Below are 26,881 nucleotides of genomic sequence, written 5' to 3'. Positions count from 1 at the left end.
AGCCTGACCAGAGAGAAATTTCTGTATTTCATTCTATGATTCATTTATTTATTTTTGGTTTTTTTTTTTTTTTTTGATTCCTTTGCATGTGTGCAAATAAAAATGTTGCCAATTTATTTGTATGCAAAGGAAAAGTCAGTTCAATCAACATAGTTGACATTTGATGTGAAAACCTTTCAAACACATCTCGCTGATAGAATGGATTTCGATTTTTGTTTCTTTTTTTTTTGATTTTTGGCTCCCTTTTGATATCCTGTCAAGCAATGAAATCTCTGATATTTTTAGAAAAAGTTTCGGAAATGAGATATATTTTCTTTGAATGATTAAAATTTAAAAAAATGTTTGTGAAACCAAGTCCTACGAAAACTAAAAAAATTTAGAATTTGTTTTAAATATTATATTTACTTAAAGATATTCATAGGTATTATATTTATTCAAATTTCCTAATAATATATGAAACATTACTTTTGTAAGTAAAATTAAATAAAACATAGAAAAGATACCCTGAAAAACTATCATTAATAATACAAAATCATATATTAAATATATATGAGACTAAGATAAAAACGATTTGTCCCGTAAAAACTATAAAATTTATATTAAAAATTAATGATTTTAAAACTATCTTTTTTAATTTGACAAACAAAATTCTCGAGGGCATTAAAGAGTTCAATTTACCCTAGAGAAACAGAGAACTATTTTTATGTTGCCATTTGATACAAATATTTTTTTGCGCCTTTACCGTGTGAATTTTTTTAACCCAATATATGTATGTGTGTGTGTGTTTGTGTGTGTGTATGTGTGTGTTGGTGGGGTATCCTTGTTGACTGACTGACGACGACTGATTGCGTATTCGTAATGTGACAGTTGTTGAAAAATATTGCGTATACGTACATACATACATATGTGTAATGGTTGTCTCTGTGTCTGTGTGTGTGTGTGTGTGTGTGTGAGTGAGTGTTCACTACTAGATAGATAGATAGATAGTAATGGTGAAGGGAGTTTTTATATCAATGTGATTTTAAATTTTACAATTTTTGACATTTGCGTTTGCATTTAAATTAGATTTTACGAGGCCAAAACATTGACTTCATCCATTCCCAAGGACTAGGAAGGTAGATAGTAAACCCAAGTGGGATGCAGATTGGGTGGCTGATTGGGTGGCACGTTGCCGGTTCACTGGAGAAGTGACAAACATGGAGGGCTTATTGCGGGCGTGACAAATGGGATTTGCTATCATTCCTTCCATGCTTTTTCTATCTTTTCGGCCCAATCTTTTGCTACCTCTCGCTCTCCCTTAAATATGTGTGTGTGTGTGTTGCATATTGCAACTAGCCAAGTTAAGATAAACTTCTCACGTGCTCTATAAGTTGGTAAAAAAGGATATGTGGCCCAAGTCACAAATGTATAACTCTTTGCCATAAAATTCACATTCAAGTTAACTTTTCTCATGGAAAATAATTTTCATTTAGCTCTTCCGTTTATTTTTAAGTGTCGTCTTTCTAATAAAAACAAAAATTGCACAATCTGAATGGTTGTCAAAGAAGAGGGGGAAGTGAGGATGGCACACAACACTTAATTTTGGTGTGTGTTAAGTTAAGCTACTTTACACCATAAAAATTAATTATCATTATCAAAAAAAAAAAAAAAAATGTTGTAAAAATTAATTAAACTTTAATAGCCATAAACAAAAGCAACTTTTTGGGGGCAAATGAAAATTAGTTAATAATTTAATGACTTCAATAGAGGGAGAAAGCATTATTTTTCCTCGTTGCCAATTTCAATTTCAAATGGCCAGACATTTATTATGTTAAAATTTATAACTAGGAAACAGGTTTTTTACTACTTTTTTTTCCTGATTTGTTCACTATTTATACCCTTTGCAAAGGAAAGTTTTAATGACTTAATAGAGAAGAATGTCAATTACGAAGGAAACTTAATATAGAAATATCTTCTTTAAACTAAACAAGGAGTGAGATCTTTGAATCTTCGTTTAGGAGACAAATTGACATCCTTTCATTCTATATAAGAATGAGTCTTTAGAATTCAAATGTATTGAGAATAAAAAAGTGATCCAAATATTTATCTTTGCTCTAGAATTCATTATTATAATTTCGTTTAATTCTTTAATACCAAATGTAAATATTCATTGATGTTTTATTTATGAAATGATATTTTTATTTTGCAATAAGCGTATAGAAATACAAGCAGAAGATTTTTATTTATTAGATACACAGAATACATATTCATATTTTTGCTTGTCGTTTAACAAATGACATTTCACAATATTTGCAGCGCCAATTTATTTTTTATGCACAGTTACAGTAAAAAAACAGCAAAAACAAAAAAAAAAGAATGCTACATAAATAAATTTTGCTTTACAATTTATGGCAAATATATGCATTTAATCGTCAGCCTATTAAAAGAGCACTGCAATCCAATAGGTCTGGCAGTCATTTCAAGGCATTAATTTTAAGCACTTTTACTCTGGCAAAACAATATACAATATGGGAAAAAAAAAACAGACAGAAAATAAAAAAGGAAAAAATTATTTATCAATTGCCTGCCACAAACATGCAAACGAAACTGAACTGAACTCTCTGGTCTGGTCATTGTGCTGCGAATTCCACAACAACAACAACAACAACGAAATCCCAACAAATTTAAATGAGCCGCAAAACGAAAATAATTGTTAAATATATATTATGAACGAATTTTCATTCCCCGTTCATATAGAGGTAGAAAAAGTATTTGGGTAGCTGCATTAATTAAATGCGATAAACAGAAGAAATAAAATTGATCACTTTAAAGTCTTGCTTTTTTCACACTTTGCAATTGGCATTAACTAAGGCCAAAGACTTATTTGTAATATATAATTAGCCTGTTCTCCACAGACTTAATTAAAAATAAACGATAAATTACAGAAACTGTATAAAATCTGGTTTTTATTGGGCATTAACATTTGAAAAGAAAGACGTGGAGAGCTTTATATAAATGGAATATCAGCCAACTAAATCGTTCTCTTTTAATGTTCACAAAGTTTGTCTCTCATAGCAGATATGTATATAAATCTATCTATTTCACATTAGATAAAGTTAAGCTGAGCAACTAACATAAATCATTCTGTTAGAGAGTCGAGGTAAACAGACATAAAGTAAAAGTCATGCACAGGTGAAATACTTCACTTTCAATAAACACTTGTTCAGGTAAGTTTTTCTTAGACATTGTACTAGTTTTATTGATATGAATTTTTTGCATTTTTAAGAACATCAATAATTTTTCTAAAATCTATTATTTGAATCAATAAGTTAAGCAGTTAATGAATGTGATATCAATAACTGGAGAAGCTAAATGTAATGTGTTTGGTTTTGGTTAACAAATTTTAACTGATGACAAATACTTATCTTTACAAATATTCAAAATAAGTACAATAAAGAACTTACTTACAGACTCATTGGTACTTTTTAGATTGAACTTTTCATTAAAACATTTTGCTTACTTTTAGTGTAAATATTTCATTTGCATTCCTCTTATATTTTTAGACACTTCCATAAGGTTGTCGGTTTCACAAAATATTTAAAAAATTAGCCTTGACTAATCTCAGAGTATGTATCACATTCCCGTAAGTGGAGGAAAACTCTTTCAGGAGATTTTTCTTTTTTTTAGAACTTTTCAACGAGCATAAGTGGATAGAAACTTCAAAATAGATATTTAACTCTTCAATTGGTATATATTTGGTATAAAAAATGAGTCCCTAAAACAAAAGACTTCAACTTCAATCAAACCTTCAAGTATGACCAACTGACAATAAGAACTTATAAACTTCTCTTTACCAAATTTAGGGACATCAACTTTATTTTAAATTCAAAGTCATTGAAACAAATATAAGAGTATTAAATGATTATGTTGAGAGTAAAATGATAAAAAAAGGAAAAAAAAGGTGGTTATGAAAAAGTCATGCTCCAGCAGGGGAACAAAAAAGTACAAAAATTCATTAGAGGCTGGGCTATTACAATCAGCGATACAAAAATGTTGGAAAAACAGAAATGGAAACTGAAATGAAAACAGGTCAGTGGATAAATTGCAAGAAAACGCCAAAGCCGGAAGGCAAATGACAAATGGCGATAAAATAAAAGAGAAAAGTGGCGAGAAAAAGAGTTGAAAATGGCCAATGTAAACAGAGACATCGACAACGGATGGCGACAACTTCATGAATTGTGCAATTGTGGACAAAGTCAAATGTTGGATAGTAAAAGACGCAGTCGCAGTCGCAGTGGCAGTCGCAGTAGGTGGCCAAGGGAAGAGGTCAAATGCTTTAAGACAAATAAATTGAAATGCAAATTTTGTTGTTTCTTTCAGACATCATAAGATGATAATGATGATGATGATGTTGATGGGATAGGTGGGTGGGTGGAATACGGGCAAGGTTAAATCTCAATTTAAAACTGCAATCGTGATAAGTGGCGACACACTGACTACGTCTGCGGAAGTTGCCAAGTGACCCAAAAAACCAGAAGAAACAACAAAAAAAATGACACTTGGATAGAGCAGAATAAGAATAAGACAAATCTAAGGTGCTGATGTATTTTTTTTTTTTTTTTTTTTTTTCTTTTCATACTCATTGTTGTTGCACTCGAAGGTCACAGAGTATCTAGCTATCTGTCTATCTGTCTGCTTTGTGGTGGGTGTTGAGATAAATCTATGCCAAAGAAAGTGTTGAGCTGAAGCCAAATGCTTGAGCCAATTTCCCACGTCTCACTTACCCAAATAGACAAAGTCACATCATCAGCATAATTCAGTTACTTACTAATATATATACATATTTTTATCAAATGGAATAAAAATGCACTTTGGTACATAATTTGGAGACATTTTGAGTGATTTTACTTATTCGTTTCCATTTCGTTTATTATCTCAATTATTTTCCATCAATTGCTTTAATATCTTACCTAGAAAGAGAATAAAAAAAAGCAAACAAATTTGTTAAAATAAAATTCAAAATATTAATAGTGGTAATAGTAAAGTTTTTTATTTGTTTGAAACTTTAGTTGTGCATGGAAATTATTTATTGCACATATGTGTGTGTGTGGGTGTAGTTGTGTGTGTGCTACCAAGCTGCGGGCTTGTCCAAAAAAGCGTAAAGTTAGGGGACAAAATTTCTCTGTTGCAATCAGAACAAACAGTTGGAAAACTTTATTCGTTTTCTATTTTTTTTTCCCCCAACTAAAATACACAAAAATATATTTTTACATATATTTTATTGTTGCTAAATAGTTGTAACCGCAATAACCATTGCAAGAAAAATATCAAACTTCATTTGACACAAAAAAAAAAAAAAGAGAATAGAAAAAAAGTTTTAATAAAAAACTGAAAAGTAAATATGCAGGCAAGTCAAAGATAAAAAATGGAAAAATAAACAAAAAAAAAAAATGTTTTTTTCTAAAGACAAATATACATTTTGTTCGACTATTTGTTCAGGGTATAAAAATAAATAAATTGAAATCAAAAAATCAACAGAAAGGCAATAAACTAAAGTTAGATGGTAGCAACTATAAATGCGGCAACAATTTGTCTAGAAATCAGTTGATGTTTGCTCTATGAAAGTATTTTAGTTTAAAATTATATCATAAATATTTAAAATCATGAGGATGATTCGATATTTCAGTTTTCTAAAGGATAGCCAAATGATTTTCCTACCAATACTAACTGAAGGGAACACAAAACTTGTGGACATTATTGATGAAGTCGTCGTTTTAGAATCATTTATTTCCTTGTAGACCTTTTAAATATCTTAAGAAAATAAAAAATCAAAATCACTCAAAATTCAGCAACATAAATCGTCATTTTCAATTTAATTCAATATACGATTTGTTATCTGCATATTGAAGAGTCTTTAGGTTATTTTAATTTTAAACTTTTCTTATGTAAATTTCAAGATTCAAAGAAATAAATCAATTATGTATGGGGGTAAAAAAAATGTATGCAACTTCATTTTAATCAAATAAAATATCAATTTATCTTTAGAGCAATAAATATTGTTTTTGTTTTTCCATTTTTTTTTCTAAACTGTCAATAAATATTTGCTAAATTTTTGAGGTAAATAAAAAATAAGCCAAATTTTTGGCAACTATTTAAACATTTTGCATAAAAATTTGCATATTGTTGTTTATTTTTTATTTTTATGCAGCTTTTACACCATTAAAAATTAGCAAGAGAAAAATTTTACGTATAAAAAATCAAATCTAATCAATTTTGTAGAGTCAGGAGGGATGGGGAGGGGATTAAGGGTGACGGCTTTGCCCTGTAGCAAACAGAAGTTGGCATTCGAAAATGGGAAAAATTCCTATTCCTGAATTCAATTTCAAAAAGGTTTTTCATCAAAATGAATTATTGCCAAATTTTCGGTGAGTATTATGTGTGTGTGTGTGTGTTTATATGTGTTAAATAAACATAAGAAAGAAAGGCATTTTGATATTATCTTGATGTTATATTTCTTGGCCCGCAACTTTTTTGTATTTTAGCCCAAAGGCCAAGCCCCCTTTGCAAATGTTTTGTGTAGCTCTCTGCCCCCTCCCTCGCTAACATCCTCGATTTATATAAAAGGCAGCCTTGAACTGCACAGTTTGACAGCACACACACACACACACACTAACACTTACTTGCAGCTGGTGTATGTGTATATATTTTAAAAACAAATTGTTTTTATACACTTTAAAAGTAACAAGTATTTGGAAATTGTCGGCAACTTTAACATTGCAAAAACAGGGCGTAAGCTGTTGTTACACAAGTATTTTATGAAGAAAGGCACAAAAGTTTATTACTTTATATTGTTGACTAATATTAAACATTTAATATAGCCATAAACATATTTTAGTTCCGTTTCAAATATTAGTTAGTTAAGGCTTCATTACAAATCTACTCATTTATCACTATTGGCTTTAATTGTTTATATTGAATGATCTGCCAAAATGTAGTGATTGAACACTTATCATCCATTATCTTCTTTTTAATTAGGTTTTATGGCCAAAATTGTTTCACGGGCAAAAATCAAGCGATCAAAATCGTTTGCCCAGGGGCAAATAGAAATAAATTGTTGTAGTAACGCTTGCTCAAATCGTGCGAAAGGTGTGGAGTATATGTATAGGTATTTCTTTGTTTTTTAATTTTTTTTTTCAGTTTTTATTTTTTTTTTTAAATTTTTTTTTTAAATTTTTTTTTGGTTTTTTTAATTATTTTTATTAAAATAATCATGTAAAATGAATAAAAATTAAAAAAAAAATTCAAAGAATCTTTTCTATAAAATTTTTCGTTCTTTATCTTTTATTAAAATTATTTTTATTTATTTATTTTTATTTTTGTTACATCTCCAAATTTTTGTAATTTAATATTATTTTGTTTTGAAATTTGATAAATAAATTTAAAATAAAGTTCTAATCAAGTTATAATAGGAAAAGTGGTAAAGTAAATATATCATTTGGATATTGCAGATCAGAATTTCGCATAAAACACAAAAAAAAAAAAGAAATTACTAAAAAAACAAAATTATGTTCCAATATTGATAAAACGAGGAACCTATAAAAACAACAATCTCTCCATAAACTTGGATCAATTTGTAGAAAATGCTTTCTCTTGCACCTAACTTATGTTTCAGCATTCATTAATTACAATAAAAATAATTACAGTTGAATAAGAAACAAGAAAAACAAGTTAAAAAAGAAAAAAATATGAATTAAAAAAGTAAAAAAAAAGAAAAAAAAACTAGGGGACACCCGGGTTTGAACCGGGGACCTCTCGATCTGCAGTCGAATGCTCTACCACTGAGCTATATCCCCAACTGTGAGAGGACCGAACATTTACTCAAACAAAAGCGTCTGGCTTGCAACTCACAGTGACTCATTTGATGTGTGTGTGAGTGTGTTTGGTGATTGTTGTTTCACATCTTGACTATATTTAGTCGCTGACTGCCGCCAATCGCTTCGAATTGTCGATAAACAATTGTCAGATTGTTGTTATTTTAGTTCTTCTTATCTGGTAACTGACTAACAATTCCCATACACACAGAACATTTTGAGTATAAGAATCTCTATCTAAAAACCAAACTTTCATTGTTCAAATTAGATGAATTCTATGCTTAAAATATGTTTTCAAAGCCTTTCCTAGTTATGCCGTTTGGCATAACATAATTATGAGACTTAATATTCGTTTTCACTTTAATTAATTTTTCTTGTGACAGTTTTTTATATGGTTAAAAATGAACATGCAATCGATTTTCGTATCTTTATCATAGTATGGCCAAAATTTAACATACTAGTTCATAAATTAGTTTGAAAAAGAAACATTTAAGACACGAATTTAAACTTTTCAAAGTAATTTTTTAAACAGAGGCTTATATACTTAATACAAAGAGTCAGAATTCCGAAATGAAAATCAAAAAATTTTAGAACGTTCTTTGTTAGTTTTTTTTATGATAAGATGTTTTAATTAATTGCAATCTGTCAGAGTTTCGACTTGCAGGTTATTTTTTCTGTGGAATTGTCCTAAAATTGATCCGATCAAAATAAAACAGAACCAATCGATCAAAAAACCTGATCCTGACTCCGTCTCTGATATAAAAATTTCAAGAAACAGCTTCTCTTAATGAGATATGTGTATTTACCATCTATAATCTTTATCAATAGGATCTTTTAACCCGTTTTTTATACTTATTCTCCTAAAACAAAAACAGGACAAAATAAATGCCAAAAGAACTTGTAATATCAACATTTCTTATAACAGGTCTAATTTAATTCGAAAATGAAAAAGAAAATGAAAAAGAGAGCATTTCGGAGTGAAAATCGTTGTGAGATATAAAAATTTAAAAAGTTTCAGAATCAAAACCCTCCCCCATGATGCGCCAAATGTAAATGTTTAATGAGGATTTGTGCACCTTGTAAAACTTATCCTTGAGATGAACATTTCTAGCTTTGGTTCCCTAAGACAGTCAATTAGGGGAATGATACTCTTGTCTGGGAAACATTAGAGCATTCAAAGTACAGGATATAAAACTCAAAGTTCTCAGCATCTTAAACTCGTTTGTTGAAAACAAAAATATTCTGAACTTGTCTTGTTTATATTGCGTTCTATTTTGTTGGCTTTTTGCATTCAAGTCTCTTCTTCGTAATGCACATTAAATCTTTATTTATTTTTATATAAATTTAACAAATACATATACATGTGTGTGTGTGCGTGTGTGTGTGTGTGTGTGTAGAAGTATCACATATATAACGAAAAAAAGAAAGAAAAAAAAATTAAATGGCAGTATGTTATTGTGACTTTGGGCTACACTCAGGCATTTGCATAAACCGCAAAATCTGCTTGTTTGTATTAGCATTTCGTTTTGGCCAGTCCAGCAGCCGTTGCCTATAAATTTGTTGTTGGTTTTTTAATGCCCGCAAGTAGCAAAAAAAAAACAAAAAAACAAAAACAAAAAACAAAAATTGAGTCGGTGGAGTAAATTTGAATCTTTTGTTGTCATGTATCTTTTGCTCGCATCTTTTTTGCGTGTATATTTATCTTTATTAGGCATTCATTCAAGCTGAAACAAAAGTTTTTGCCAGCATGCAAAAACTTGCTCAATGATAAACCCCTGAGGTGTGGGGTTATGGGCCACGCCCAGGATAAGTTGCCCGATACACACAAACACACACACACACACAGAAGTAACTTAATAAGTTATCAATCAAATTTCGTCAATCGTTTGCCACATCAGAATATTTTAGGGTCTTGGCAATCAATTTGCGTGATAAAGTCAAACTCAAACACGCTGGACAGCAAAATTTGTTAGATGCTGCTCCTTTATACAATGGCAGACCTAATCCTGCTGGTCCTGCTGCCATCACCAGCATCTTCCCCCCTCGCGATTACCCCATCGATACTGGCATTGTTTGTTTGACAGTTGTAAAGTGATTTGCTACGTGAATTGATGCTTTTAGGTGTGTCTTATTTGGGATGAAACGAAATCGGAAAATATGATTTGTATGCATTAAGAATATTCTGTTGTCTGTTGTCAGTGCATGAATAGCTATAACTACATAGCTGGAGGATGATTTGTATTGATATGAAATATTTGACAGCAGATATATTACAATATATATATGTATGTATGTACATGCATAAATGATATGTGATAGTTTGCATCATTTATTTTAAAAATGCCACAAAATAAACCAAATTGCAATTAAATGCAAAAAGATTCAACCAAAGATTTTTAGATCTTCTAAGTTACTTAAATTGATTAAACTTTTATACATTTGTTGTGATATTAGGTTACAATCTTTAAGGCATTTTAAATTTTTGATGCAAATGAAGAAGTTTTGGAATGCGCAAAACAAACAAATATTGTAGACAATTGTTAATTTACAGTTAGTGAGATAATTATTATTTTTACTAGTATTATATTATAATTTTTTTTTTTTGTTAAGTTAAGATCATTTGTGCATCGATTCCTTTGCTAAAATACAATACAATATGAAAAGGGTAATATCCCTTGCACTAACTATTGCATACTTTAGGGGTCGAATTATATATATTTTATGCCCCACGATGGGCTATTGCTAAAATTTGCTAAAATTTTTGCCAACAATTGAATTAAATGGTTAAAGAAATTAAATCAACGTTTTTTTCTTCAATTCCTTACCGATAATACTTGGTTTAAGACTCTTAGCACCTTGAAAAAATATTGCAAATTTTGAAAAAAACTAATGTAAGCATTTAGAATGTCTTTGACATATCTAGACTTCAGTGATTATAAACTTTTGAGAAATCAATTTTAGTTCAAGCCCCATAAAATTATGTAAATTTTTGCTAAATGTTTGTACTTAAAAGTCAACCTGTTTCATAACCATGAAAATTTATGTATATATTGCTAATTATTTAAGCTTATTATAAATATGACATCTGAGAATCTTATTTCATTTTGATTTCCTATTATCTTCCGATGAGTTTCAGTTCCGTGAGCCAAAAACCAGTTTCATGCTTAATTATGCATGATAACAACATATAAAACTTTGCCCAGAACATATTACAAATGTATCTGTTTTTCCTTCTATTTTTTTTTTTTTTTTTGTTGTCGTATTAAATAATAACAGATATAAACATGAATATAAGCAATATCATCATCTTCGACATTGTTGTCGGTTTTGGCATTTGATTTCCTGTTTATTAGACAAAATTGCCCCATAAAAAAAGTTTTTCCTTTACGCAAAAAGTTTTTCTCGTTTTTATTGTCTGTTGGTAAAAATAGAAAATGATGCAGAAAATCTATGAGGGAGCAAAAAAAAAAAAAAAAGAAGCGAATTACTCACAAAATGAGAAGTATTTAATTATGCCACCAACAGATTAAGTAAAATAAATGGCCAAATGTCAGAAAGCCATAGAAAAAATAACTAAATAAAATTGAAAGTATTTTTTTGGTTGTTGATGATGATGATGATGATTATGATGATGGCTAAAATGATTGTTTATGCTGGTCGAACGACTGAAGAAGAAGATGACGCATCGAAATGTTGTGGGCAGTTTCAATCGAGGAAGTTTTTCTAACCATTTATATTTTTGGTTGATGTTTTTTTTTTAAATTCTTCAACGCTTTTTTGAAGGCCACAAATGTAGCATCAATGACAACTAATCAATAAAATTATAAATTGGTTTGTCTTTTATATATGTATATATATTTTTTTTTTTTTGGTTTATCTCTTTCAACTTTCAAGAGCACAACTTGAGTGCGGCTCTCTTGTAAAAGTATGTGCCCCTTCAAGTGGCATTTGATCGAGTTGCGCAATGAAGATGATGAGGATTGAAAAAAAAACGTTGGGTCAAAAGTGACTAGCCAGCCATCCATCCAGCCAAGTGAGATGTAAACAAATGCTCAGGCATCCATTGAAGCTTATGATATATTTCTTAGTTGAATTGATATTCGCCTTTTTAGCCATAGGTCCCCAAGCAAATAAACTTAAGTGCATGGGTCTGTAAGGCAAGTGGTTTGTGTTGTATGTAAAATATGTTTTCTGGTGTTCTTTTGGGTGGCCCTTTTCTTACTTTAATAACTTGATATTGTAATAGAGTATAAATTCAGTTAATATATAAAAGGTTCAGTCATTTTTACTATTTTTTATTGCTAACTCTTCTGAATAGTACATATGTTTAGATAATACGTCTCAAATGTGACATGTACCTATTGTATATAGCTGATTTTAAGCTAAGTATAATAAACAAGGAAATGAAATGAAATAAAATTGAATTATATACCAATTGTTAAAGGATTTGATGTTGAAATCAAGAAGAAAACTTTTCCTAATGGAAATTTAGGCAAAACAATGTCATTGAAGACTGTCAAAAACGTAGATAATACTAATAGAAACCGGCTTTTCTTATGTTTTTCAAAAATAACTCTTTAATTTGTGAGGAATTCAATCAGAGAACGTATAAGTAAATTTTATTTTACCATAAAATTGTTTGCCCTTAAGGCTTGTTCAACTTCATGCATAGTATAAATTAATTAAGAAATAAAATTTATAATAGATTAGGCTTAACCCTTAAACTGAGTTCAAATTCAACGAGAATTCAATGAGAAAAATTGCTAGTTTAATACAATTGAGCATCAGATGAAAGGATACTTTGTAACTAGAAAATGTTACAAAATCTCTATCCAATAAGAAGAAACTATAACTATAACACTCGAACTACTTTCAGGTGTTAACCATATACATATGAAGAAAGCGTAGGCAAAAACTACAGGTAAGAGAGATTACCACAGAGATCAATCTCAATTAGAGTCTGCACTTGCCACTGACATTGAAAGTTGAGACAGAGATGTTAATTAACTGTATGCCACAAATGATAACAACAAAAATGAGACAAAATGGAAAACAAAAGCAAAGATGAATAACAAAAGAAAAAGACATCAAACCGCATTACAAACATATAAATTAACCAAAAACCAAATGTTTTATTGTTGCCAACAATAAAAGTGAACGCATTAAAAAAGAGATCAACGAATGTGAGGCATAAAAAAAAAAAAACATTGATGCCAAAAAGACAGTTCACGATGAAGATGATTATGATGATGACGATGATGAAAGCGTTTTTTGTTGACTGAGTGACTGAAAGTCAGACTGATAGACACATGGGGTGAACTGTGTACAGTGAACCACTAATAATTGTGATGAAAAACACTTTTCATACATATTTCGCATTTTCTTCTCATAATGACAGGGCAATTTATGATAATTTCTGGCCAAGGTTGCCATGTAATAAACATAAATTTATGTTAAGAGTGAAATTTACTACAACAAAATAAAATCACAGGTCAAAAGTTGATAAATGAATGCAACCAACTAAGAGTGTGTGTGTAAAAAAGGCAAAAAAAAAAAAAAAAAAAGACGAACAATAACAAATTTTCATGTTGTCAAATTATATTGAAACTAATAAATTTGACAAAGAAGATAGAGAAAGAGAATGAGGAACATGGTAGAAAAAGCAGAGAAAGGGGCGTGGTTTGTAAAAAAATTGACTTGTTGGTTTACTTTTTGCCACTTCTTTCTTTTTTTGTTTGTGTGTGTGCTTTATTGTTGTCTGAAACAAGTGAAAGTGTCAACGCCAATGGAAAATGATGAATGGTCTGAAGAATATGCTTGGAAAAACAACAGAGACAGAGAAAGAGAAAGAGAGAGAGAGAGAGAGTGAGGAGAGGAGGCAGAAGTGAAGACTGCAGGAGGCAGGTCAATGCGGCGTATGCGTAATTTATGTGACTGAAAATGAAAACTTGGTCAGAGCAAATCATTAACTATATAAAAAGAAGCAATGAAATGGATGACACCATTTCAGACGCACAATCAGAGCAGCTTCCCCCCTTTCTCTCTCGCTCACCCTCGTTATATCTCTATCTCTCTCATTTATGGCAACTGCCAGAGGTTGGTTGTTTTGGGGTAGAGTCCTTGTAATAAATATGAAAGGCAGTCAGAGTCCTTCTAGAGATAACCCCAACAGCACCAGGACTCATGGCGTAAGTGCGTGCTTGGCATAATGAAAAGACTTTTTACACATTTTTCGTTTGGCTGCAAATTATTTACTAAAAGTTCTTTATGACTTGGAGAGTGGGTTCGAAAAAGAGATGGTAAGGGGTGGGGTTAAAAAATAAACTTGCTAATTTCCACACTCACACTCACACACATACACACACGCATACCGTCAAGTGCTAATTTGCCATGTTGCCAAGTGGATGAATACTGTAAAAGGGTTTTTGGTTGAGAAAGTTTCACTAGTTGTCAAAAGACATTTCATCGAGCCAATGCTGCCAAGAAGAAGGTGCTAAAGCTTCGTTCGTTCAATGAACTCGAATGCCCAACTCTAAGTCTATTTTCATTTTCTCCATCTGGAGAAAGGAAACAATCATATGAGTAAAAGGTGGTTTCCAAAACTAATGATGTGTTACTTGACTAGAGTCGGATCTATTGTCAATCGATTGGCATTTTATTTGTTTGATTTCGAAATTTCACTAATTTGATGTGAATATAGAAGTGGAATTCATATTGTGTTTACCACTCACTAATGACCACTCATTTCGTATTTGCGATCGCTGAAGATCTTTGACAACCCATTGAAATTTTCAGTAGAGTCATGGTGCGTGCCCTCTCGAGACAAGTCTTTGACCTGTCATGGGGGGCGATTCTCTAACCCAATCTAGTCATCATCAAGTCGTCCTCTTCATTTTTTCTTCAACCCAGCCTGCTGGCTTTTGCAACCATCCATCTGCGTTGGCAATCAAAAGCGGCATTTGTTTTGGACTCCACAGCCTCTTCAACTAAGCGCAGTACAATGAACTTTGTATGGGAAGGCTCTCGGAAATGAAGCGGCAGGGGGTAGGGGTGGCAGATCCAGGGGCATTGGGGTTACGCCTTGTGTAATGCAAGGCAAGCAAAAATATCATAAAGAGTTTCTGCTGCAGCTGCAGTCGCTGCGGCTGTTTGCATTTAAATTTTTCACATTCAATTCATTTGAGGCCTGGCAAAAAGCAACAAAAAAAATAAAAATGTGTATGAAAAAAGCTGCAGCAAACAAAGTTACAAAGGCTTGATGGGACAAAGAAGGGTGCCCCGAGGACGGGCGTGGTGGTGGTCTGTTTCATGCAGATGCCAAGGGTCTGAGGTCTTGCTAAACGCTGCAAAAATGAAGCTAATACTTATGTTGCAACTAGGGCTACTGCCACACCCATCGACTCCCATGCCGCCTACCATGTTTACCTGTGCCACTGAAATGACTTGCGGGCTTCATCGTCGTCGTCGTCGTAGTCGACGTCATCGTCATCATCATCAACAGCAGTTTTTTTTGCTCTCCTCATTCAAGGTAGCAGCAAAAAGTTACCTTTTGTTTAGGCCCTCCTCCATTTCTACCATTTCTAACGCCTCTAGAGTATATTGTGTGGGCGTGACAAATATATATATGTATGAATTTTCTACATATATAGTTTGTTCGTATGATATGAAAATACCGTTCCCTTTTTTCCCATTACTTTTGCTCTTTTTCATAAAATTTGTAAAGCATAATACTCCAGTGTATCATACCATTACAAGGTTAAAATGTTAGTAAATTGAAAAAATTTAAAGACAAATACTAAATAGGAGGCAAATGTCACTACCTCTATATGTATAATGTGGCAGATATCTGAATTTTTATTCATTAATTTATCAAATGGCTTGCGAAGCGCCTCAAAACTACTTTTAATCTGTGATATAGTTGAACCTTTCATACAGTCTACACATAATATAATATATATATTTAATTAAAAACTGTACTTAATAATTTATTAACCAAGAATCTTTAAATGTAATAAAAAATAAAAAACTTTTCATAGACATTTACTTTACAACTTTAAAAATACATTTAATATAAAATATTTTAAACTGTGTGTGATAATTCGGAAAACTGCTTTGAAAAATTCTTGTATAGGTTTAATTCAAGAACCAAGAGTCTCATATTCTTCTATATAAAGAGGAATTCCTAAGTTATTGTAAATATTATTATTGTTGCAAATTCGTTGACTGTCAGAGCTCGAAAAATTTAAATAAATTATATATTTTGTGTCTTAATTTTAACCAAAATAAAATGAAAATATAACGCGTTGATGTCTCTGTGTTTGAAAAGTGTGTGTCCAAGTTTATATTGCATTCAGTTTTGTTGCTGCCTTGATGAGAGTAAAGTACCGTACACTCTCTAACAAGCCAACTAGGTGCAACTAACGTTAAAATGGGGCACACACTAACACAAAACCAACAACTACAACAAGAGCAATGTGAACCTGATAACTAAATAGGAACTGTTGCTCCACAACTAGGATGATGCGAGGATGGAAGTGAGTCTGTTGCATATACATAACCATACATACATATAGTAAGATGTATGTGTATATGTGTTTGTGTTATGAGGCCACAACGGTAAATCAAAACAGAGATGCACAAGCACACATAGAGAATCAGAGGCAGGTTGTGCTTTGATGACAACAACAAAACCCGCCACAGTCGGCGGGTCCTCTAAACCGGCAACAGTCAACGCCTCCTCCTTTAAGCCATGTTCAATCTTTATGTATAACATGAAATGTTGGCAAATTACAACAATAAGAAAATTGAATGCTCTCACATAAAGGAAAGGGCTTAATGTTCCAAAGAAGAACGTTAAACAACTTTTAAAATGAAAATATTACATTTTTATTATATATTTTGAATCAATTTTTATAAAAATATATACATATTTCAACAGCCTTAAACTGACAATTTTTTTTGTATATATTAAAGTTGGACATTATATTTGGGGTAGAAAAATATTCAACATTTTCTCCCATTTTTTTTATGACCATAAAATTTTGTTGGTTAACTCTGACACAAAAATCATAATACCCACTTTAAGCCAAGGCCAATTCATGTGGTTAGTCGATTGAATGTCTTTGTATATGTGGGTCAGCAATGCAACGGCAACGGCAACAACAACAACAACGACGACGACGACAGCAGCAGCAACAAAATGCGGCAAGTGGACAAGTGCCCCAGTGGTCTCCGTAGTTCCTCGTTTCCAGTTTCCCCCCTCCACCCCATATTCCCGTGGCCACAGAGACTGACTGTCGCGTATTTGGGACAAGCTAGGCTAATGGGTGGATGCGGAGGAGGAGGAGGAGCGGGTATAAGTGAAGAGAGAAGGAGCCACCGCACAAAGAGTGGCAAATACAGATGCGGAGAGGTTTGTGCCAGGTTAAAGAGGGGAGGATATGGTAAAGGAAACTTGTTTTTAATCGTTGTCAATGGCCAAAACGTTAAGTGTCCCGTTCGTTGTTGGTTGGTTGCACTTTGCCAAACACGCGAGTCCCAGAGAAAGAGAGAGGAATAGATAGCATTATAGAGGGGGTCAGCTAAAGGAGAAAGAGTGAGTTTTGGAGGCAAGTGGAGAGCAAGGGGGAGGTGGATAAAAGTCGAATGATGGCTTTGGCTATTTGCGAGCCAATTTGCAGGCTGCTACAGCAGCATTTGAAAACTTGTTTCAAGTGCTTGTCCACAATCAGTTTTTTATGCCTCCTTTTTCTCTTGTTGTTGTAACTTTTCTCTCCATCTCTCTCGTTCTCTTCCTCTCTGGCTCTTTCCTTGTGATGAAGAAAACAGGTTGCACTGTTAGTGGCACTGATTTGTGCCGATTGTTTGCAAAAATTTCAAATCAAGTGAAAGATATAGGCATCATTTACCAGCATGCATAACTAATACTCGATTCGTCTACACGACTTTTTTTTCTTGATTTTATTTTATATTACTCGTATTTATTTCCAAATGATTGCCTACAATTTCGTTCGTGCGCAACGATTTTGAATTTTTTTCTCCATCGTTTAAAATTTTGTGTTTATTTTTCTGTTCGTTTCTTCTCTCCTCTGCATTTAATACGCATGACTTCAACTTGGCTTGTTGCTTATTTATTTATGTTGTATGTTGGTTGTATGTTGTAACTCTACGGTGTGTGTGTGTGTGTGTGTGTGTGTGTCACCCGGTTTTTGGTTCATTTTTGGCTTGTTAGACCCTTTTTTGGTGTATGTGTTTGTTTCTTTCTTTTTGGTTGAGTAATAGCCAGAGATTATGGAGTTGAAGCTAAATATGATATAACTACCAAACCAAAGATCAATGCATCAGCTTAAATAGACTTTACAAATATAATATAATAAACAACATTTTAAATTTAAAATTTTTTAAAAAACTTTATGTCCAAGTAGGTTAGATATTGGATTGTACTCTTATAAGTTTGGAAATTCCTACTTTAAAAAGCAATTTTTTAGTTCAAAATTTCAAACGGTCGATGTCTTTAGTTTCCTGCTTTGAAAGCACCCATCAAATTATCATCCACCCATTTGAGCATAAGAATAAAACCATATAGAATTATGTTCATCAGACTATCTCATTAGTATAGATTAATATCAACATTTATTTAATAAATTGTTATCATAAAAATATATCAAGTAAATTACTTCCGTTTCGCAACCTATTTTAGTAATGATTTTCTTCATTGATTATAATCCCAAAAAAAAATATTTTGAAATATTATTATGAAAACATCAAATTCAACTCAAAACCGGTAAAGAAAACACAGCTTTAATAACAAATGGAATACACTACCTTGTTAAAAAAGACTTAGTTCAAGGAATTGTTTTTTTTTTTTTATTTTTAATTTGAACTTGAACTCTTTTGAGGCAAATTCATGAGAGTCTTCTAAAACTATAACAAATATTTGTCGCCCATCCATCATTTTGCTCAATTTGCAAAGAAAAATAATAGAATTCTTTTGTGCTTCAAGAACTGCTGTCGATTCGACTTTTAATGAGGGCAAAATAGTTTGATTGCATTCCCAAGGCTCATGCCAACTTGAATTGAACATGCACCAGACACACACACACATAGACACACACAACAGCAGACAAAACAATGTCATGTCTTTTGAGGCTCCATATCCTTTCGCCAACAGCTCATTAAATGTTTATCATTGAGATGCCTTCATTGTAAAACACAGCGGAGTGCAACAACAACTCAATTGGAAATCAAGTTGAGTTGAAAAACGACTTTAAATAGCAAGATAAACATTACCAATCACCGATACAATTACATTTACATTTACAGATACAAATATTCCCAGTTACCGCATCAGCAAACAGCATCATCATCATCATCATGAGACTTGATTAAGATGACCAAAAACAAGTCAATCGAGTATTTCGACCATCTCTTTCTCTCTCTCTATCTCTTGGAACTGGGGCGGGGGAGGTGCAAAGAGTTGCTCAGATTGATGCTACATACGTGCGTAACTAAATGCCGCTGAAATCAAAAAGCGTGGCAACACAATGCGACATACAAAAACTTAAGGCCATTAACGGTTAATCTGGGTAACGTCCCTCAATAAATTTATGGCCAACACCAAAAAATCGAAGAAGAAACAAGCAGATGAAAAATCTATGTCACACATTTTTCTGTGTGTGTGTGTGTGTTTGAAGATGTAAATGGAAATGTCAGCATACCATATTGATGCTCTAACGATTTAGCTATTAGCCATATATCTGCCCTGGCACGACCTTCAGGCATAGTCATCACACTCTTAATATCAAATGGGGGGGCATTTTTGGCAATTAGCCGCATTTATGGTCGCTGCTGTTGTTGCTATTTTTCGCAGTTAAATGTTGCATGCCACATTTGGCACACACACACAGACACAGGAAAATGACATGCGACATGTGTTTTTGATATGCCAATCGCCAATGGACATTTGCCTTCTCCTCAAACTCTCGTGACTCTCTCCCCCCCACTCTCTGGCCACCTAACCATTATGGCTAATTAATGAAATTCGCACTACATTCTCGCAGAACTTTGTGAGAGACCCCGCTGGGCTTTTGCTCTTAATTGGTTATTTATTTTGTTTTATGAGCATATACTATACAAAAAAAATATTTTTTTTTTTTGTTTGGCGAAATATTTCTAATTTTAATTTGGTGTTTCGTTTTCATTTTTTTTTTTGTTTGGTTTTGTTTGGTCTGTTTTGGACCTTTGGCAAAGAGGGTCATTGGGCTAAAAATTAATGGCTTAGTTTAATGGGTCATTTGAGAGGCGAAATGGTAAAAGTGGCTACAGATAGTAGAAGTCTTTTGGCATATATACTAAATGTAATTAGTGGCAATCTAAGAACTTTTACAGTCAGACCTTTAATGTGAAATTTAGGACAGTTTTGTTTCGATAACCAAAAACCTTGATTTAAACAAGATTTAAATTGAAAATGGTCCATTTATAGGAATATGAAAAATTGTCCTTTCATTCGTATTTATGTTCAACGATTGCTAAGCTAGGAAAAGATACTTTAAACTAGTTTTAAAGATATGTACTTTCTTTTTTCGAATATTCGATCCAAAATCCTAACAAGTTTTAGTTTTTCTGTTGAGATTTTATGGGGAAGATGTTACCTGTTTATTTTCTTTATGTATGGCAAACTAAGTTGATGTTTAGGGGCATACCTGAAAATAGAATAAAAGCAAAATTTGTCAATAAAGATATTTCTTTGGCTTAAAGTTTAGTATACGAAATAGCCATTAAATGAATATGGAAGTGGAATGAAAACTGAAAACTTCTCGCCTTAACGCCGCTGCCATATTTAATGACATAACATGAACAGCATATGGAGGGAAAATGCATAAATTTTATTCAACAATATGCATATTAAATTCAATAAATTTCCAAAAGACAAACATACACAGACACACAAGGAAAGAGAAGGCGAAAGGATGAGAGAAAAGAGTATGACGTGGGAGACAAGCTGCCGCCAAAAGGATAACCAAGTATGGATGCAGTCAGGTCAAAATTGATAGACATATAAAATGTGTAACAACCGAGCATGAAAAGAGGAAAAACAGGTGGAAAAGTGGGTGGCAAACAGAACAGAAGAAAACGGTGAGAAATAGAGATAGAAGGCAAAGAGAGAGAAGCACGGGCTGAAGATGTGGAAAGAGAAATTGCCAAACACTCTTTTGCTCTTTTGCTCAGGCGACAAAGTTTATTTAGCCCTTGACTTGGAATTTTTGAATTGCTCTCCTCACATCTCTATTCCTCTTTCCTTGCTACTTCTCGCCGTTGTCCTTGTTTGAGCTGTTGCTCAAGTGTAGGATTAAAAGCAAGTGAAAAAGGTGAGTGCCGAAAAAAAGTACGAAAGAAAAGGGATTTTTCTTCTTTCCCTTTCCTTTCCTTTCCATTTTTTTGTTACCTTGCATAAATCGAATCAGTTTTCTGCATTGAACACAAATGGCAAAGGTGATGAGTAAAGGTAATTTTCACTTCGAGAACAGTTTTCTACAAATCGCATTCCTTCCCTCGTTCTCTGTCCCTTTCTCTTCGTGATGCTAGTCTTCAGCATAATTATATTGTAGTATGTGCCAACTGAACCAATCATTATAAATCCTCAATTCTAGATGGATAATAATAGAGGTCTGCCCAAGCAATTGGCATGGCAGTTGGTAAACGCCCTTGGACTCGTCCCTACCATCATCATCTTCACCATCATGCCTATTGTAAGTTAAGGCAAAAATGCATGCAACATTTAATTAAATATCAGTCGGATAGCAGCAATCGAGTTGTATCTGGACTCAAAGGAAATTCGACCAGCAACAACAAAATATATATGTATATAAAAATAGTTTGAACTCTAAAATTGCAAAATCCAAAATAACAAATTGCATCCTTTTGCTTTGTCTCCCTCTCTCACTCTCTCACCCCTCATCTGTTCGTGGCAATATTCAGCTTTTAGTTGCTGCTGTTGTTCAATTGCTGCGGTCGTCGTCAACTTTGCCGCTTGCAACTTTTGTCGATTGGCAGGCGGCAACCGCGATTGCTCTTGCTCATACTCTCTCTCTCTCTCTGCTATTCTCTGTTGGTTCTGTTGTCTATAAAACTGTGACTGGACCAGATATAACCCTCTACCACTTCACCACCCTCAGCCAAGCCCATTTCAACCCATCAGTGAATGGCAATACAAAAAAAAAAACAAGAAGAAATATTCCCAACAGTGCCAGAGGCGTCGTTATCGTAAATTGTTAACAGGGCGTGAACCCAAAAAAAAAAAGAAGCGAACACAACAAAAGAGAAACGCAAAACAAAGTGAAGGCAATCTGAAGTTAAAGATTCCATTTTGTCATGAAAAGTGTGTTTCCTACAATCAGTTTCCCATAGGCAAAAAGTTACACAGAATTTTAAAAATTTATTGCCTAGTTATGAAACGGGAAGGTCAAAAGATGATAATTGTAATTCCTTTCAAGACGCCTTGCTAGTTAGTTAAAAGGTCCTTTTGCATTCAAGTAGCGCCCTAGCGATAAGCGGCTACTACTTAAGCCTTTTTATGCCTGGTAAGGTAATTTTAGTATAAAGCAAAGACTTTGGAACTTTGGACTTTAACTTTTGAACAAATTTGAATTTATTTCAAGATTTAGTTAACTACTAACTTGCGAAATAAATCTTAATGAATAGCCAAAGGAAAGAACATTTCAGTATGATAATAAATCAAACTGAACTTAGCTATAGCATTCCTACAGTTTCTAGAACCAGTGGCGTAGCCAGAAAATTTTTTGGGGGGTTAACATGTTTTAGGATCAAAGATATTGAACAAAATTCTAAATATGAGAAATCACTTAGATAATGTGTAATGTATAGGGTGTTTTATATTGAAATGCTGTATAGAATATAAAAATTTAATTTTATATATATGATATATATGAGCATCTCAAGATAAAATTGGACGTACGATTTTCCATTGTAGTTTATACTACAATATACTACTAACGTTTTTAATAAGTAACTAAACAATATTTACATGTAAATAATTGTTTGTGGAAAAAACAGTTGAAATCATATTGTATTGAATAAGTATTGATCAATTTATTGATAATTCTGGAGCATAAAAAACTGTTGAAAAACATAAATATACGAAATCACAAATCGATTTTCCTCTTTTTTTGAGCGAATCTGTCGATAACTTATTCCACCGTGATATCAATATCTCTGTTAATACTCATTAGAGCAAGTCCGTTCAGCCTATCTTCTCCAGTTGAATTTCTTATCCAATTTTTTAAACGCCTCAAAGTTGAAAAGCTCCGTTCGCTGCTAGCAATGGTCACAGCTAACGTTGCTCCTATCTTCAAAAATTTTGAAACGTTGGGAAAAAGTCCTTCGTTGCAAAGATTTAATGCGTCGATGAATGTCTTCGGATGAGTTTCTGCCCCAATCCAACGTTGTCTCCACAATACGACTTCATTTATTACTATGGAAACAGTTGCCTCAGTAGCTGTTGGCCATTGATCCATTATTACTTCGACAGTTTCAGAAACAATACCATTTTCAACTCCTTTTTTAAGCAATTTTTCAGGGAGGATATTTTCAATAATTGACAATGTCTTTTTGTGTTTGACGAATCTGTCAGATAAGGAAGATATGAAGTGATCGAGGAATGGTATGAATATTGATTGGCGATAATATTCTTCTGCCGAGCTGTTCTGGTAATTTTGTCGATGTTTTTGACATTGAACAATCCTGGGAACTTCAATTTTTTCTCCTATTGATTCAGCTAATTTTTCAGCATCAGCGAATACTTTTTTGAACTTTGATGCAACGTTTTCCCTCATTTCTTTCAACAAAACAGCCAAATCATCAGCCGCCGAAACAGCTGCAGAGAGATCAACTCTTTTCCCTTGGAGGTAAGAAGTTAAAGGTTGTGTAAGAGAAAAAATTTCGTGGATTATTGACATCGACACAATGAATGCTCCACTTTTCAATGTATGTAGAAAGCTAAAAGCATTCTTGGAACTTTCAGCGTTTCCACATTCATTAATTTTTTCCAAACTCGAACAAATTGGAACAAACATTTCTTTGAAGCAGATTACAGCATCAAGTCTTTCAGTCCATCTTGTTTCACACAATTTCTTCAATCGTTCTTTTCGTTCTAATCGAGCATTCTAGCAATTGAGTTGGTTTAATGGCTGAATCAATTTTATAAAAAATGAACCAATTTTCGGGGGGGGTTTTATCCCCAAAACCCCCCCCCGTTACTACGCCACTGTCTAGAACTACTTGCATTGTGTGTTATGTCAGTTTTAATCCAAGGCTTAACATTTGCAGCAGTTTCCCCTTTTCTAGTTTGGCCACTGGCGGCACAGTGCGGACATGCAGGACATTGGGTACAGGAGCTTAGAGTCCTTTGCTCCTTCACTGGCAACTGCTGATGCATTTATGTGTGCTTGGCTGCCATCAACCGCGAATGCAATTAAATAGAATATATCGCCGAGGCAACCAAAAACCAAGCTATTCCCTCCCGCAAACCCGCCAAAAACCCAACCAAGAGAATGCCCCTAGGTCTTGGGTCTCAGCCTGCGGCTTTTGTGTGTGTTTGTGTTGGGACTGTTGGCAGGCCGTCAGGCATTTACCCAGAAACTCAAACCCGACCGACTGGCAATAACTCAGCGAGTTTTGTTAGTGTCTCCCGCCATCGTCTCTTTGCCGTTGCCTAGCTTCATGGAAAATTCTATGTCTTGTCCATGGCAACTTTTGGTCGCCGCTTGTTAAGTAATTTCGTTAATAGGCCCCTACTGCAGCGGCTTTAATAAATCTCTTTTGGCGGTGGCTGCTGCTGCCACAATTCGTTGCACATTTCATGCTCTCTTTGCTGTCAATGCAACGGCAGCAGGCTTCTGGCCATTAAATGGAAACTAGTTCAACAAACCAACCACCAAAACTCAATGAAGTTGTTGCAGCTTCTCGAGCATTGAACAAAATTTTTACGTTTATTTTGTTTTTCTCTTGCCGCCCACACATACAACACTTGAAAATTGTTGCACGCATATGAGGCAGGTGGAATAGTACATATGTAACTGCAGGGCATCAAGACTGGTGGCGGGGGAGTAGATGGAGACGTCGATCTCTAGACCTGCCAAAGCCAACTATTTTTCAAATAACTTTGTAGACTTTCACCAATTTGTGTGGCTCTCCTACACAATAGTCATAATAATAATAACAATAACACACAAAAACAAAATATTACCAAGTAGTTGTTGGCGTCTCTTTCCCCTTTTTTTTCGTTGTTTCTTCAATGCCTCAACTAATTCTTAAGTATTTCATGAAAAACAACTTAAAAGTGATAACTTTTTGTGTTTAATTGTTTATTACAAATTGTTTACATACACAATTGATGTAAAACTGTTATTTGGTCAGTTTTCGATTGAAAGAAAAGGTTAAAGAAATTTATATAATTTCAGAAAGACTTGATCCTGTTTATGCTGTTATTTCAAGGCTTTTGGAAATATACAAATAAAACACTCTGTTTATAGAGTAGAATATATTGTGATTAGAATCCACTTTCTAAAGCTTTAAACATTAGACAAATATAGGGTATTAGAGTATTTCATACAAACATTCGTTTGAATTTTTAATCTATAATTTCTTTTGATGTATAATTGTTTGGGCATTTATCTATTTGTTTACAACTGTTTTGGTTTTTTGGTGTTCTTAATGTCTTTGGCGCTGTTAAATGAGTTGAGTTTTCTAATTACTTTTGACCCACTAAATAAAGTGAAGTCACCAATTTGCAGTGGCCAGTGACCATTCTGGTTGTTGTCCACTGAAATTGATTGCAAGACCTGCCATTACACCTGTCTCCCTTGCCATTAAACCACTCTCCTCCCTCTTCTACCCATGTATGTATGTGCATATTCATGTACTATGGCGAACCTGTCAAACTCAATTTGATTCAGATGAAACTCTGCCGTTGGCTTTGATTCGTTTCGGTTTGTTTGTCTAAGCATTTTCCGCTGTCGAAATTTACACCTGTTGAGTTTTGCTGAGTTTTTTGTTTCTGTGTGTCGTGGTGTTTTTTTTTTTTTTTTTTTTTTTTTTGGCCTAAACAAAAAATAATACAATTTGTAAGCCGACTGTGCCAGCAAAACTCATGTATAGTCTTTGCTAAATGGAATTTAATTATCAAAATAATTACGCGCTCATTTTGCTGTGTTTTTTTTTTGTTTGTTTTGTTTTAATTGTTTGGCGTTTGCCTAATTTGCCCCATTAGAAATATTTTTCCCCTTCTGGTATTTGGGTCATTTAGTTTTTAGCTTTTAGTTTTTGCTTCCCTTCCTCCCTATACACACATACATACATACATATTTCACTTTGCAAACTTGCAGCATGCCGACTATGTTGGCTTTTTATTACGAACTTGTTAAAAGAGCTCTAATCAGAGTTGCATAATGCATATTAAGGTTGTTTTTTTCCCAGTATTTGTACTTCATTAAAATTTGAGAATAGTTTTAGTTTTGGTTTCCAGTTACCTGGCCAGGAAATAATTAAAAAAGCTAAACAACAAAAAAAGTTGGCAAGTTGGTTAATTATTGCTCATACGCAGTGTTGATCTAAAACAATACAAAAAACACTTGGCATTTCGCAATAGTTGAAATGTGGCTTAAACTATGCAACTAATTGAGCAACGTTCTGGTTGAATATTAATGTTGAATTACTTGCAAAATCTCCTTAAATATGCATGAGATTGGAAATGCGAATTAAATGCGGTGAGTTAATGAAAAAACTTAAGAACTGATTTTATCTCTATGTCAGTTTTTATGGCCTAGATTGGATATGGTTTATAAAGATTTTTAAAAGCTCTCTTTGTTAAATTTGATTTGTTTTATAAATAGAATGCTTACTATAAAGAATATAAAATACAAATAAAACGGCAGATTTTCTAATCACTAAACATTTTATTAGCACTTGGAATAAAGTGCAACTATTTATCAGCTTTTAATAGATATTTAATAACA

The 26,881-nt window shown here is 33.1% G+C and overlaps 1 protein-coding gene and 1 non-coding gene across 2 annotated transcripts in view; both read right to left on the bottom strand.

Moving 5' to 3' along the window:
- haf (leucine-rich repeat and fibronectin type-III domain-containing protein hattifattener) overlaps nucleotides 1–26,881 on the bottom strand; it is a 67,035-nt gene that overhangs the window by 28,113 nt on the left and 12,041 nt on the right. The gene's annotated exons all lie outside the window — the stretch shown is intronic.
- On the bottom strand, nucleotides 7,761–7,832 carry TRNAC-GCA (transfer RNA cysteine (anticodon GCA)). Its single transcript has one exon. It is a non-coding gene; the product is annotated as a tRNA-Cys (tRNA).

This window comes from Drosophila tropicalis, unplaced genomic scaffold (genome assembly GCF_018151085.1).
Source record: "Drosophila tropicalis isolate 14030-0801.00 unplaced genomic scaffold, ASM1815108v1 contig_845, whole genome shotgun sequence".
NCBI lineage: Eukaryota > Metazoa > Arthropoda > Insecta > Diptera > Drosophilidae > Drosophila > Drosophila tropicalis.
Note: the sequence above shows the minus strand (reverse complement) of the source record. Positions and strands in the feature narration are given on the sequence as shown.